The sequence below is a fragment of the Castanea sativa genome, chromosome 12, assembly GCF_040712315.1.
Source record: "Castanea sativa cultivar Marrone di Chiusa Pesio chromosome 12, ASM4071231v1".
In the NCBI taxonomy this organism is placed as follows: domain Eukaryota; kingdom Viridiplantae; phylum Streptophyta; class Magnoliopsida; order Fagales; family Fagaceae; genus Castanea; species Castanea sativa.
Window position 1 is genome coordinate 30085871 of NC_134024.1, and position 10952 is coordinate 30096822.

The 10952-nt window shown below is 36.9% G+C and overlaps 1 long non-coding RNA gene across 2 annotated transcripts; it reads right to left on the reverse strand.

The window, feature by feature from the left end:
* Positions 1-253: 253 nt before the first annotated feature.
* Positions 254-10436, reverse strand: LOC142618552 (uncharacterized). 2 transcript variants are annotated; one of them, XR_012841313.1, is made up of 5 exons: positions 7590-10436; positions 5036-6808; positions 1551-1720; positions 1068-1473; positions 254-975 (listed from the first exon to the last, which is right to left on the reverse strand). It is a non-coding gene; the product is annotated as an uncharacterized LOC142618552 (long non-coding RNA). The 2 variants fall into 2 exon arrangements; XR_012841312.1 differs by having other exon boundaries at positions 5036-10436.
* Between the last annotated feature and the right edge of the window lie 516 nt (positions 10437-10952).

Genomic DNA, 10952 nt, shown 5'->3' on the forward strand with positions numbered 1-10952 from the left:
AGGGGTAAAACCGACAATTAGGGAAGTCCTTGGACAAACTAACCTGAAGGACAAACCGACGATTCAAAGAAAAAAAAATAAAGGAGAGTCAGGTTGAGGGAAACTGATGAATTGTAACTCTTTCAAAGGGCCAATAAGTACCCAACATTCTGAGACAATACCTCCAGACCGACGACTAAACAAATGTTGGTTTGATATAAGGAAAACCGATGAACAAAAACACTTGTGCAAAATGCAAAAGGAAAATTATCTCAAGTTAAACAGAAAGCTTTATAAAGTTACCGAAAAATATAAGCATCAACCCAAACGAAGGGCACAGAGTAACTTATGCCCAAAACATGGCACCACCATTGTTCTTAAATTACAAATCAAAGAACTAAAAAAACACACACACAAACAAAACACAAAATAATTTAATGATTTCTTTCAAGGATCGGCAGGGGTTTCAGTTGGCTGATCGTTGGGATCATTGGGGTCGTCGGCCTCACCAGTAGGCCCATCAGTCACCAGCACTTCATCGTCTGTCTCCTTATCATCAGGAACGAGCTCTGAAGTAGGAGTTGTTGGGGCAATGAGCTTGATCTGGATCTAGAAGAAGTCCAAATCTGGGAACGTGAGGACAGCTTGCTTGCAGAAGTCCTCAAACCTGTCCCCATAGTAGCCCCCTATTGCATTAAAATAGGGTTAGGACACTTGGTATTCCTCAATGGCCTTCTCCTTCACTCTGTCCATATGCTCATGGAGCGCAGCCACCTTAGATTTCAAATTGGCATTCTCCTTCGCCAGCTCGTCGGTTTGGTGAGTCATCACGCTCAGTTTGGCTTTCAGATCAATCACCTCCTGACCAAGAGTCCGAGAATATTCCTTGAACTTATTCAAAGCATTTACTTTAGACTCCAAATGATCCTTCAGGCGTTTAACCAACGCCTCACGCGCAGCATAGCGGATTTGCAAAGCATACATCCTCACCGAACCCTAATAAGAAAAGGGACGAAGCTAAGTTAGAAAAGGGATGAATAGAGTAAAGGGATCAAGAAAGGGACGAAGGGAATGGAAATGCAACATACCCTCATCATGTCATGTAGACCAAAGTCACCCAAGGGGTCGGTCTCGTGCTTTGAGTACTCGCCCAGATCAGCATCCCAGACGATAAAACGAGCAGTGTCCACTGCATAATCTTATCCTTCACTAGCAAAGGAAGAGGAGGATGGGCGACGGGGCCTTGGGAAGTTATGAGACCCTTCCCAACTCCGTGGCGAGGAGCATCAGCAGCAACCTCGCGTGTTTCCGGACTATTGGGGGAACCACTAGCCCCTTTTTCCTAACAATTGGAGGTCGGAAGAGTACTTCCTCTTCGTGGAGACATGAGGGGGCAAGGCTGACGATCCCCCACCTTGAGCCTCAAATGGGCGGCCTTCTTGATCTCCTCCTGCCTATTCTTTGCAGCTTATTTATTCTTCAAGGAATCCATCTCTGAAACCGACGAACAGGTTAGAAAGTGTGCAGGTTCAAACTAAAACAAAGTAAAAGCAATGAGTAAAGACACTTACGAACTGTCGGCACGCAATCCAGTCATCGGGTTTCCTCAGAAAGGAATGGTCCACCACAGAAGTTGTGAAGTGTGTCCAAATTAACAAACTTCTTCTAGGACCTTTCCTCAAAGGGTATCTCAAAGACCTTTTCCAAGAAGGCCTCTTGCTTAGGAAGGATCGCCGGGAAACTGTGGTTGAAACAAACAAGAAAACTACAATAGTCAAATAGAAAGTACAAATCGATAACCCAAACAGTCCAAACAACTCACCTGACTTGTTCAAAAACCCCCAAGAATGGTCATAAAAGGATCCTATGCTATCCTACTCGTCAAGACGACACACCCAGTTGACCCCTTGCATAAAAAAGAATCTAGCTTTTCACTAAAAATTGGAGTCGGGCATATCAGATATCAGCCTTAGGGCAACCCGACGGCACACAAAATTGTAGAAACGCTTAGACCAAGGGATCTCTTGGGGTTTGTAATAGTAGAACTCCTCTAAAGTTAGGGATCGATGACCTACACTAAGCTGGCCCTATAACACCTCGGCCCCAATGAAGATCCTTCAAGCATTAGAGGCTATCTGACTGATAGATGCACCGATGTAAGAGGCCAACCGACGATGCAAGGAGGATAAGGGCAAACGAAGCCTAGCTATAAAGGTATCTCATAAAAACCTACGTTTGACGACCTCCCATTATAGCCCTATGTCACCCTTCCTAATAGGCACATTGTCAGGTATTCAAAAGCAAGGCCTCAGCCTGCTGAAGACTTCATTGCTCATGTCAACTGGGAAATCATGAATGGACCAATCGTCAGGAAGGACAATCCCTAGGACGTCACCCAAAGGGACTAGCTTCCTCAGAAGAGGGATTGGACGCTAACTCCCTATCAGAAACTGACGAGCCTTCTGATTTGGACTCAAGCCTAGGATTGGATAAGTCGTTGTCCGAACCCATGCAGACTGACAACATACGATCACTCGTCGCTTCACTATCTCCAGACATCTTTCACCTACAAGCGACGAATGCAAACTAAGATTCTACTCTACCTCCTATGTAGCTAACAATGGAGAAAGATCAAAAAGACAAAATATATATATAACTGACAAGGCATACCTAGAACAGATGAATATGAAGAAACCGACAAAAAAGGAGTACCAACGAATGCGCTCTGGGATCAAGAATGGAAAATGTTCAAATAATGAGGACAATAACGGCATTGGACTATTTATAGGACAGTCTGGCACAGAAAATGAAGCGTCGCTATGCTTGGCTCCCTAAATCAGAAAGTGATGTGCCCATAGCCCTATTAGAAGGACATAATTACCCCTATTTATGATGCATGGCACTAAGGCAATGCATTTATGGTAGCGCACTCTACGACTCGTCAGCCACCCCAACGACCCACAGAGTAGGAGGCAACTGATGAGGATAATTTTTTATTGATCGACATAAGGGTATCAAACCTTCCTTACGCTTAAACTGATCCCCAAAGGGATAACCGACCCTATGGGCCGACAGATCAGTTTGGCAATCCAATCCCCAATACCATCGACCCATCACCCTAGGGTTTTCATGGGACTTACTTGGGGTCCACTCATACATCCTTACATGTAAAATTACTTACGCATCACGATCAAAGACTCTACCACACAATCAGATCTCCTATATATGGAAAAGTGATCCCAAATATCTTAGGATCCTTCTCTCTACAAGGAAATTATCTCATATCAAGGAATTCGGGTCAGTTCTCCACCACTATATAAACCACAACCCTAACCTTCTTGAGGTTTGTGAATTCTCCCTACCTCTTGCACTCTTAAGTTCTTGGGAATTCTACTATAACTGACTTAACCTTCGAAGGGTCTTTGGCCAGCACCACACCGATTTTCTGTGTTTAGTTCTTCTCTTTTATTCTTCAGATACACCCATTGACACATGCGTGGACGATCAACTCATTGACGATTTTTGTGCATCATCATTGAGCATGACTTTAATGGAAGATACTACATTTTTTTTTTGTTCTATACATTTGTATAATTTATAGCCAATTGTACAATTTTTGTATACTCATTAGAGTTTAAAAAGATTATAAGTTTCTCTTTAAAAAAAAATAGTGTTTGGGTGTGCAATATATGCATATTAAAAATTATATATATATATATATATAACTTAATTTAAGATAAGAAAATCAACATTTATATTTTCATATACACATATATTATGTGGATTTTTTAGGTGATGTATAGTATATTTAGAGATACTGCAAGTTTTACTGCATAATATTTACATTCTCAAAAAATAAATACTACATAACATTTACAAACTAATATGTCCCAATCACAAAACATATTGTCACATAGTTTGTAAAGTTACATAGTATCTTAACATTTTTCAAGTTTTATATGACAAAAGATACTAGTATAAAAATAAAGTTCTATAGAAAGTCTGAAAATAAATGAATTCACAAAATAATTATTATAAACATGTTCAATATTCAACCTGAAAAATCATAGTTTTGGAAGAAAATAATAACCCATCATAAAGTACCAAACAACAACATTAACTCTAACGCAATTAATCGAACAAAACCTTAGCATAGCCTAACTTTTGCAAAAAACCACAACCCAGCAGCTTAACTCGGGCTCTATTAGATTATTACACGTATACTCTAATTTTAGCAACTTAATTCGGGCTCTATTAGATTATTACACATACTCTAATCGCATAACAAGTACGACAATAGTCTTGATCTCAAAACGTCAAATTTTTGAAGATGATGCTTGTTAAATCTAATTTTTGCCACAAGACCTTGAATGGCTTGACTCATTCTCTTGCCCATTGGGCCTCTTTTTATTTAACTTAGGGACCTCAACTTGTCTCATTCATGCACTCCTTGGGCCTTTTGTAAGAATATTGAGGGGTAAGTTTCTCATTGCCTTTGCCCTTGTTTGAACCTTCTTAAATAAATTTTCTTCTTTTATATATATATATATATATATATATATATATATATATATATATATATATATGCGCGCGCGCGCGCACACACACACACACACACACACACACATATATATATATATATATATATAATAACAAACTTGCAGACTGTCTCCATAGTTGAATAACATAAACAAGTATTATATCAACTTATCTTGGAGTCCATCACAAGTTAAGAATACAAAACCTTTAGAACATATAACATAACATAAAATTTGGGGGCAGTTGTCCACGACATGTCCAAGATTCTATAGCAATAAGGCATATCAAGAAGTGGAGTCTTTAAAGCCTTGTACACACAATTGAGACTCAATACTAGCTGTGACAGAGAATGGTTTAGTGAAAAGTGCAAATAGATAGCAGTATAGAAAGGAAGCAGGACAAAATTGCTAAGTAGTTCTGTGATTAGTTAAAACCAAACAAATGAAGCTGAAAAACACACAACGGAAGCAACAATTTTCATTAACAATGTTAATTGAATTTATAAACTTGTCATTACCAGCCAGCCAACAATAAGGGATTGTGCTCCTACAGACAAGAACCAAATCGATCTAGAAAAGCCAACTTCATAGAAATGAATGCCTTCATAGAGCTGTCAAGGAAAAAAACCTACAGGTGAATTGAATAGTATCATATTAGTGGGAACAATACACTAAAGGACATATAAGCAAAATGTGAAATTCAAGACCCCCCCAAAAAAAAGAGCTTTCTTATTGTTGCAGTCAATGCAGCCCATTTTCAAAAAAAATTTAAGACTTCTATACAAAATCAGCTGCTCAAGAACAAGAAAGTCCAACTCAATTTCCCCTGCTGTAGATAGATCAAGATTAAAATAATCAACAGTCCACACAAAACAACAAAATGGACATCTACAGCTTATAAAGAAACATGTCAATCAGTGCTTAGCTATGAGACCAGAAACAGCAAAAACTTAATACTGAAAATGAACCTGATTTGATTTTGACAGTATCTGCCCGCTCACTTTCTCCAACAAGGAAAGCAATCAACAACAATATAAGGTTACAAACTACAATGCAATTCTAGATACAAATTCGATCCATGTCGTTCCTAGAAAGCCCAACACATGCAAATCATGACAGGATAAAGCAAAAGCCTGTATTATTTTTCCTTGGCAAACATCGGTTACAAACTTTGTTAATTTACCTGCCCCACAACAATAAGAGACATTACCATATTCGGATTGAATGAGAAAAAAATTAAACAAGACAGGACAGAGAAAAAATAATTGCTAGGGAAATTTCAAACCCTCAACAGGTGGGACATTGAATTTATGGCTGCCCAGAAAAGCAAATCTTAAGAAGCAAGCCCAGATATTATAAAGAATTCAAAGAGGCAAAAATTGTGTAGTTCTTACGATGGCAAGAGAAAGATGAAAGCGGGACAAAAAGAGAGCTTATCACTATATCATACTCAACCACTTCAGCTAAGTACCCAAAAAGAAAATACCGGTTCCTGTAGATTTATGAGGAATAGATTTTTATAACGTACTAAGAATTTCAAAACAACGAATAAAAATAACTACTATATTTCGGTATAATCCAAAAAATGGAAAGATAAATGCTTTTAACACTAAAAGCCAGCTCTTCCCTATTGCCAGATATTTGGGGACAAGGACAATCCAACTTAACAAATTATGATGCAAATCCAGAAACATAAAGTGAATTCCATGTATTTCCCAAAAAGTCCAACTACTGATAAGAGAAGAGAAAGCAAAACCTGTATTGTCTTACCCATACAACCAAATTCAGGTTACACATGGCTATATTACTGCTCCACACGAATAAGAGGCATCATTGGATTAAACTGAGTACTCATTATTGCGGTTGCCAACACAAAATGACCAAAAATTAAATGAGACAACAAGTAAAAGGAACAAAAATTACAATAGAAGTTTCAAACCTCACTCAGGACACTGGAACTTGTAACTCTCCTAGGAAAAGCATTCACACACCCTATTAGAAAGGAATTAAAACAAGAAAAAATTATCCTTCAAATTCTTATGATTGTAGTAGAGGAAGTGAAGTAACATAAAAAGGGAGAAAAAGAGAGCCTATTGCCAAATCAGACCCCACAGCTTAAGCTGCATACCACAAAAATAATAATTAAAAAAAAATCCTGCATTTGGTAGAAAGATAATAAGTGGCAAACCAAATTGGATATGAAACTCCCAAGTCCCAACACAGGATGACCAAACGGATGTAGAAAGCTCAAACCTTTAGTGATATTGGTATCGACTTCTAGCATGAGCAAGCTGAAAAATGAAAAATACCAATTACACAGTTCAGGACAACTTTACATTACAGGAATTTTGTTTTCAAAATAAGAGCAAGTCTACTAAAGAGCATGTTTCATTGAGAAGCAAAAAAACCAAATCAACCTTGGGTAAAGCACCACAAGCAAATGCACCACCCCCTGGAATTAAATAAACCCCGATAATGCAGCCGGGAAGCACAAAATCCATACTCAAAAAATAAAAATCCATTTAAAAATAAGCGTCATCATTTAAGAAAACAAATTATTACAAAGAAAGGAAAATATATATATATAAGAGAATCGACAACCCCTAAAAGGTCTAGCAAGAAGGGAGAAAAAAGATCCAAAGTAAGATATCAACACAGAGACAAAAATGTTATATAAATAACTAAACACAATATAAATTTTTTTTTTTTTTTTACTTTTTTAAGTCATAATAGTGGGAAACCTCACTCAAAAATATCTTAATCCTATACTTAAATCTTGAAATTTTAGGAAAAGAATACTGAAATCCAGGGATAAAGAGAGCCAAATGCCATAAAATTGAACAAGTAGTATCACGTTTAGGTGAACAGTGTGGTAAAAGACTCCTAAGCAAAAAGAGAAATCAAGAGAAGGGAAGAGTTTGCCTATTGTTGCAGTCAACATAGCTCATACTCTTGCCCAAGTACAAGAAAGTCCAAATCACAATTTCCCCCCTATAGACATATTGTTACTAAAAATATCAAACATCGTCCCCACAAAATAACAGAATAAAAAATGGAAGCATATAATCTTGCCTTCATGCTATTCTTGATTGCACATGTGCTCTTCCCACAAAGGTGTGGAGTAGTCATTGTGAAGTACTTGTCTCGATTAAGAGTGGTGGATCTCCTTGAAGACTTCAATTAGGGTTGAGCAGCTTATGCAGCAACTCTATCTTTCATGGTTCAAAACTAACTAAGCAACAAAGTAATTGAGAGAACGAACAAGAGGATGCATGATCAAAATCCCAAGTCACCCAGTGAATAGGAATTCAAATATACCTTAATCTAATACTTAAACCTCCACCACTCTAATGAAGAAGAAAATTTAGATCTATCTGCTCCTTCCAGAAACCAACACCAAGAAATGCATTGCAAGCTGAAAAACTTTAAAAAACACACACAAGCAAAAACAATATCCTTCAATTTTAAGGATTCGAATAATGAATCAAAAGAGAATAGAGGTTGCAATCCAGAATGACTAGATTGATGATTTCAAGTCCTAATAATTTGTGATAAGTGCAAGCAAAAGGCAAACAATGATGGAAAGAAAAGTTTGCATATTTGGGCTCAAGAGAATGATGCAAAATTCAAAGACATAAGTTAAAAGCATTTAATTCACAGAAAGCCCAACTAATGCCAGTTATAGGACAAACCAATAGCCTGAATAATTCTCCCTTGGCAACAACAGTATCGGCATCAATCTACCTGCCCCACACAAATAAGAGAAATAATCGCATTCAAATAAGCGAGGAGCTTGCAAACACTAAACAAAGAGTTGTAGGAACCAGGAATGTACTTGTCACAAAACCACAAAACAAACATCACCAGCTTATGAAGAAGTCTAGCTTGGACATGGATGGCATCTGCTCAATCACATTCTATGACTACTAAATAAATCAATAGCATGCTAATCTTACGAATGATGATGCAAATCCAAAGACAAGTTAAAATCATTTAATTCCTAAAAAGCCCAACAGGGCAAAACATAACTGATATCTTTCTACCCAGCAACCATAGTTGGGTCACAATTGCCATCAGTCTACCTATCCCATACCAATAAGATTCATTACTGCATTTGAACGAGACAGAATAACCAAAAATTAAACAAGATTGCACTACAAAGGGAAAAGAATTCAATGAAAGTTCAAACCATCACCGAATGAGACTAGGATTGTAGGAGAGAATGATAAAAGTGGGAAGAAAAGAAATCTTATTGCCAAATCAAACTCCACCACTTACTCAACCAAGCACACAAAAATATTTGCTTCCTGTGCACATGAGAGTGTTGAAATTATAACACACTCCAAATTGCAGAACTTGCCAAAAAACAAATAGAAGAACTCCTCTCTACAAGATAAATACTTTCCTTTCCTGACATTTATAGCAATAATGTATAAAAAATGCAACTCATAACATATGAGACTGCACAATGATGAACTCCAAAAAGCATAGTGAAAAAAGACCGAATTGATGATCTTAAGCTCTAAGGACATGATAAATGCAAGTACATGGCAATCAAAAGAGGAACCAGAAACAGTCTACCAGCCCACTGACTTTCTATGACTAGGAAATCAAATCTACAGAAGTCTTAAGGGGCACTGCTCCAAGCACCCCAGGTAAGAACTTGCAAAACCTGCTCCAAGCACACTGCTTGAAACACCTACAAAAGTAGCTGATGCAGATCCAAAGAACAAATCCAAACAGATGAGATATAACACTTAATACTATTTTAAGCCCAAAAGCGCAACAGGATGTCAAATAATGTATACAAGGTAGTGTAAGGTGGTTAATATGGACAAGCTCCCAATAAAACTTCTGAGCTGTGTCTGTACAAAATAAACGATGATTATTTTGTATAATGAAAGAAAAAACACGACAAAATAAAATAAAAAACTCTATAGAACATGGCACATAATGGTGCCACAGAAAGCATAACCACATATGAGGTTAAAGACAATAGAAAGAACACTAACAAAAGATACTGTACTACATAAATGGGCGAGGAAAAAAATCAATTGCTAAGTACTAGAACTAACCAAAGCACCATTGTGCAAGACCTGATCCCAGTTCACCATAACCATCTTTCAAAAGACTAACCAGAAAATTGTACCTTTAGTAGACCTAGGGATCAATGAAAGATAAGTGCTATTTCCGAAAAAACATTTTTTTTTTATTAAGTACTTTCATAAAAACATATTGCAAGAATCATAAATAACCAATGAAGTACATGACACCAAGAATCAGAACATAACTACTATCATATCATGCTTAGCCAAAGAAACACGCATCAAATTAAGAATTTTAAAAAAAATTAACAAAAACCAGGATGTTCATTCCTGAGCCAAAATTTCAGGAGTACCCATTTTTCTTGACGACAAACAATTTTGAAATGTAGACAAGTACTTCTCAATTTTTCAAACCAAATGTCCATGATCCACTCATTTGCAAAGAGAATGATGAAAGCAGGAGGAAAAGAGAAATTAACAACCTAATCAAACATGGCTGCTTATGATGCAATTCATTTCTAAACCAAGTTGTTTATTAGTGCTTATGTTGTATGATAAGTAGTTCATTTCACTTGTAACACAACATTAGTTAGTTGATAGATTGTTAGTGATAAGTGCAATAGCCTATTAGTGAGTTAGAGATGTTTGTTAGGCTTTGGCCAATCACATGGCAGCCACATGAAAGGTTCTTGTAACTAACTTTCTAGCCAATCAGCAGCTTGATTATGTATCTATAAATAAGCAAGGCTGCCCTCATTGTAACTAGTTGAATTTGAATCCAACCTATGAGGTATTATCCCAAGATTGTGTCTCTTGAAGAGCTAGTTCATTCTTTAATTTCTCTAAGCAACTTAGCTTCATATAGTTGCTTTCCTTTTCGCCAATTTTTCTCCATCAGCTTAAACTACCAAGTATAGAAGAAAGAAAAAAAAAAAAAAAAACCCAGTTCTATAGACATATAAGTAATAGAGTTTTAACATGCACAAAGAATCACAAGAGTTTTGAAACAACAAATGAAAAAACTACTGTATTTCAAAGAATGCAAAAAATATAGAGATAAATCCTTCTAACACAGGAAGCCTTTGTTGTCAGATATTGGGGGACAAGGAAGTCAATTAGCAACAATCCAAGTTAACAAATCACAATGAATACCAGTGTAACTCCCAAAAAGCCCACTAATGCCAGGATAAGAGAAAGCAAAATCATTCCCTCATAAACCATATTCAAGTCAAACTATGATTATAATTGTGGACTACAACAATAATAAGCATTGCCAGATTAAGCTATGAATTCATTATTTAGGTTGCCAACACATAGTGACCAAAAACAAAATAAGACAGCAAGACAAAGGACGAAGAATTGCAAAAGAAATTTCAAACCCTCACTCCAC